Consider the following 5,701-nt stretch of genomic DNA (forward strand, 5'->3'; position numbering starts at 1 on the left):
CGTTTGCGATAACGTGCAATGAGGCTTTTACAGCGCCCTGGAGGAATTTTGGCCCACTTATCTTTGCAGAATTGTCCTAATTCAGTACATTAGAGGGTTTTCGAGCATGAACGGCCTTTTTATCAACATCTCAATAGGATTCAGGTCAGGACTTTGGCTAGGCCACTCCAAAGTCTTCAGTTTACACTGTCAAGTTATTTTCCTCTGTTTCTCTTCTTGTCACTTGTTCACTGACTTGTACATTGGATGACGGTACCCGATGCTGCTGTTATTGTCAGATGTAGGTGGGGGGAGAGGCCGTGGCTGCTTGTAGAGAGAGATCTTGCAGCGAGGGGGGGCTGTGTGGGATCTGGTCCGCTCCTGGTGCTTGCTTCTGGGGGAGACACGGACGGTGTTTCTCCCCTTCGGCCTGGATCTGGGGAGGGTGGGTGTGGTTTGAGCAGCTGATCGCCATCTTTTAGACTCGGATAGAGGGAAAGCATTAGTAACAGTGTCATTTCTCCTCTCTGTGTTTCAACAGCATTATCTGTTCCCTCCTTAGTTACTAGTTTTTTCATCTGTTTTCTTTCCTACAAGTGGCTTTCTTCCATCCACTGACTAAACATTCTTTTGTTTTTCTCTATTGAATTAAATCCTGGGTGCTTATTGTTAATGGGTGGAGGTGTTTTACCCCTCTCATAATTTTTTCTTCTTCTTCTAAATCTTGCTTTAGCTCCTAGCTTCCCGTGCTCAAAGAGCCATTCTCAGGAAGCCATGCTTAGTGGTCCAATAAGCCAAACAATCTAAGGTTTGTGACCATATCGTTCACCTCTCATCAACCACCGGGCCTGAAGGAACGTGTGATTTTGTGCCTTTATTGCCCATGTCTAAATTGAAATGACAGGCTAATTGAAGTCTTCTTTTTCGTATATCGTCACTATACGGCCCTTTAGTCTCTCGGTAAACTTTGCGAAAAAACCTGAAAACAGCTGTAACTTAATTTAAGCTACAATGACTGTTTATCTGTGATAGATTTTAGCTCGATGAAAAATCCAGATAGGCAGCTACGATGACTGTTTACTGTATGATTTCAAAATCTATCCTCTCACCCCGTCCTACTCCCTTGTTTGATGAGATGATGTCAAATTAGTGGTTTATTCTGTTCAACAACCTGGTGTTTAAAACCCACTAAAAACCCTTTTCTTCTTGTTTTTGTAAAAACCAAATTTCCCAAACAAAAGATAAACTTTCACCAAATCCCAGTGAAACCTTGGTCAGTCTTGTCTCACACGTGTCTCGGTATCCAATTCAAATGTTTAAATGAAATTCTAACTACCCCCCCTGTTTGAAATTGCTTCCTTTCCGTTTGGATTTCAGAGTGGAATCAGCGAGCCCTCCGCGGTTCTGACCCTCTGTCTCTCAAAGATGTTTTGGCGAGGTTTAGAGGCAGGTGATCCCAGATCCCTGGGTGCTAGCTGTCATCAGTCACAGCGGAGTCCCGTTCTGATCCCTCCTTGAAATCCTGCCGACAACGCCAAGTTTGTATGGAAGTTTCTGTTCAGCGAGGAGGATTTTGTAAAATGGAAGAGACCTGTTGAAACAAAAATAAGACACGGTTGAAACTGGATTAAAAGTTTAATATTCGGTGAAAGAGTTTAATTATTTCTCGGAGAACAATCAAACAAAAATCCGAGAATAGCAGTTCACAATGCAAGCAGGTAACCAGAGTGACACCACAATTTCTGGTAAATACATCAGTAATACACTTCTTTATATGCAGTGCCCCCAGAGGAAAACCAACCCTTGTTGGAAACCAGTTTAATCTCAAACTAACAATCATGACCTCCAGGCAACAGTTGGAGCTCTACGTATTTCTGAATCTGTCCCTCGTGTTCCAAGTGTCTTGACGCGGTCATTCTATCTTAGTTAAAAGGACATCTTGTCTCTGGATAGCTCTGTCTCGACCTGACCGCTGCTATGATAAACACCTTTCTAGCAACTGTTTCTGTCAGGCTCCACGTCATCTATCCTTGGTGGGAAAATGCAAAGTCATAACATAATCCAGTTGTCTCCTACAAAGAATCACACTGAGGACAGATACAGGAACCAAAATACTCTGAGAGGCTTAGAAGATATTATTGAATAATTAATACGAAATCATTGGTTACATGTATTTTCCCATTACATAATATTTCAGTGCATTGAACATCATTTGGGAGGGATTTAGCTTTTCATATGAGCTATTTTTACACCAATGATTCATTAAAAGTCAGGTTAATCAGGTGTTTCTACAAAATAGATAAGTGACAAGATTTTTTGTCAGGGACTGTAGATATGACACGTTGGGCAACCTTTTAACGGAGGAGCTGTAGCATGTTAATAGCTTTCAAATTCAACAGGAAAGTGTATTTGGCCATTTGGGGGCATGGCAAAGTCGGAACTTTAGCAACTGAGTTGTCAAAATCTTGTTTTGTTTGAGCCTGGTTTTCTCCATAAATCCACAGTAGATTTGGACATGCTAGGTTTTCCAATGAGAGGAGGAGGTTGTATGTAAATCATCTTTCAAACTCAACGTGAACCCATATTTGGTCATTTGGGGCAGTGCAAAGTCAGGAACCTTATGTTTACTAAGATAATTTGACACAAATAAGTTTAAATCTATATATCAGATATGTTGCAGTTTGTTTGATGGTAAGTGATGGACGTATTTTTGTTATTGAATTAACAAGACAAGTTTCAAACACCTAAACCTGTCTTTTGGAAGTAGTTTGCAATTGTAGTTTACATTGATGTAATCTTAAATTCCCTCATCAGGTGTGCTGACCCATCTGCTCGTGTGTGTCATTGTGTCAACCCAAACCTGAAGCCATTCTCATCATGTCGCATGTATTTGAAATTTCAGGTAATCTAAAAAGTGTCATTTTCATGTGTGTTGGTTCCCAGTGGTAACTACATCATGTCTCCTACCTATACTCTCTTTCTCTAGCACATTTCCATTGTGTCACTATTCTGATGTAGGATTTTAAAATAGGGGTTAAATTTACTATTAAGCTATTTTTGAAGTTTTCAACAAGCTGTTAATTAAAGCCATATTTTAACTCTTTTAAGCCAGATTCATTCCACCTCAGAGATAGCACACATACCATAGCCTTTTGGATGTAGGATTTTAAAATTAGGGGTTAAATGTTAAAGCCTAAGTTAAACTGTTGTCAGGCTATCCTAAAAAGGAATCCTCCTGTTAAGCCAGATTCTTTTCACGTTAGAGTGAGAGAACACATATCCAGTGTGTCACTCGGGAAGATCGGACTATTCTGATATGTTTTAAAATGAAGGCTTAATTATACTTATTAAGCTAAATTTCAAATCCTTTTCGGGCTGTTAATTAAAGACTTATTTTAACTCTCTTTCAGGCTACTATTTTAGACAGCTGGGGACTTATTTTGATACACTGAGCTCCTCTCTCCTCTATCTTTCCATCTTTTCATTTATGTGCATCCATGCCCAGAAATGCTGTTTACTAACCTAGCTCTGGGGAGTCATTCCCCGGAGTCCTTATGTTCTTTTTTCCCCAGCAGTTTCCCTGGACAGAGAGGCTCCGAAATCAGGGTAGCAGCTGTCGCCATGGTCCCGCTACACGTTCTGTGATGCCATGTTCAACGCACATGCGGTCCTGCACGTCCTGCTACGTCCTGCTACTTCCTGCCGCGTCCTGCCGCACAGCGTCCTGCTATGCCATGAACACTACAAACTGCACAAACTACATTTTTTCTATTTTTGTTATTACCACTCTTCATTCTAACCCCAACCGGCCCGTCAGACACCGCCTACCAAGAGCCTGGTTCTGACCGAGGTTCTGCCTAAAAGGCAGTTTTTCCTCGCCACTGTCGCACTGTTGCTTGCTCTGGAGGAAACCACTAGAACTGTTGGGTCCTTGTAATCTGGAGTGTGGTCTATCTGTAAGTTTCTTGAGATAACTCTTGTTATGATTGAACTATAAATAAAATTGAATTGAAATTGAATTACTGTAAAACGGAATCTTCCATTTAAACCTGTTTTTTCTACCTGAGAGTGATAGAACACATATTCAGTGTGTCACACGGGTAAGATCGGAGCACTCTGATGTAGGATTTTAAAATGAAATGCTTAATGTCCAATTAAAGCTATATTTTAAACACTTTTCTGACTGTTAAAGCCATACAGTTGTGTGAAAAAGTGTTTGCCCCCTTCCTCTTTCCGTTCCTTTGCAGTTTTGTCACACTTAAGTGTTTCGGAACATCAAACCAATTAAACAATAGTCAAGGACAACACAAGAACACCAAAATGCAATTGTAAATGAAGTGGTTTATTATTAAAGGTGAAAAAAAATCCAAACCATCATGGCCCTGGTGTGAAAAGTGATTGCCCCCTAAACCTAATAACTGTTTGGGCCACCCTTAGCGCACAACTGCAACCAAGCGTTTGCGATAACGTGCAATGAGCTTTTACAGCGCCCTGGGGAATTTTGGCCCACTTATCTTTGCAGAATTGTCCTAATTCAGTACATTAGAGGGTTTTCGAGCATGAACGGCCTTTTTATCAACATCTCAATAGGATTCAGGTCAGGACTTTGGCTAGGCCACTCCAAAGTCTTCATTTTGTTTTTCTTCAGCCATTCGTGGTGGACTTGCGTGTGTGTGTAGGATCATGTCCGTGCTGCAGAACCCAAGTTCGTTTCAGCTTGAGTACACAACAGATGGTCGGCATTCTCCTTCAGGATCTCTTGGTAGACGCAGAATTCATAGTTCCTTTATCACTGCAAGTCTCCAGGTCCTAAAGCAGCAAAACAGCCCAGACCATCACACTACCACCACCATATTTTACTGTTTGTATTATGTTCTTTTTATGAAATGCAGTGTTCCTTAATCCGCCAGATATACTTGGACACACACCTTCCAAAGAGTTCCACTTTTGTCTCATCGTCCACAGAATGTTGTCCCAAAAGTCTTGGGGATCATCAAGATGTGTTGTGGGAAATTGGACGAGCTTTGATGTTCTTTTGCTCAGCGTGGTTTTCTCCTTGGAACTCTGCCATGCAGGCCATTTTTGCCCAGTCTTTTCGATGGTGAGGCATGAAGCGCATGACCTGAACGTGGTGCAGAGGTGCCTGCAGCTCTGTGCATGTCTTGCTGTGGTGTCTTTGTGGACCTCTTGGATGTCGTCGCTGCGCTCTTGGGGTAATTTTGGGCGGCCGGCCACTCCTGGAAGGTTCACACTGTTCCATGTCTGGCCATTTGTGGATAATGGCTCTCACTGTGTTTCGCTGGATTCCCAAAGCTTTGGAAATGGCTTTATAACCCTTTCCAGACTGATAGATCGCAATTACTTTCTTCTCAATTGTTCCTGATTTCTTTGGGTCTCGGCATGATGTGTAGCTTTTAAGGATCTTCTGGTGGACCTTACTGTGTCAAGCAGCTCCTATTTAAGTGATGCCTTGATTGGGAACAGTGTGGCAATAAATGGCCTGGGTGTGGCTAGAGAAATTGAACTCAGGTGTGGACAACCACAGTTATAGTATGTTTTAACAGGGGGGCAATCACTTTTCACACAGGGCCATGATGGTTTGGTTTTTTTCACCTTTAATAATACACCCTTCATTTACAAATGGCATTTTGTGTTTACTTGTGTTGTCCTGACTATTTTTTAAATTGGTTTGATGTTCCGAACACCTTAAGTGTGACAACAT

This window comes from Etheostoma spectabile, chromosome 16 (assembly GCF_008692095.1).
Source record: "Etheostoma spectabile isolate EspeVRDwgs_2016 chromosome 16, UIUC_Espe_1.0, whole genome shotgun sequence".
In the NCBI taxonomy this organism is placed as follows: Eukaryota; Metazoa; Chordata; class Actinopteri; order Perciformes; family Percidae; genus Etheostoma; species Etheostoma spectabile.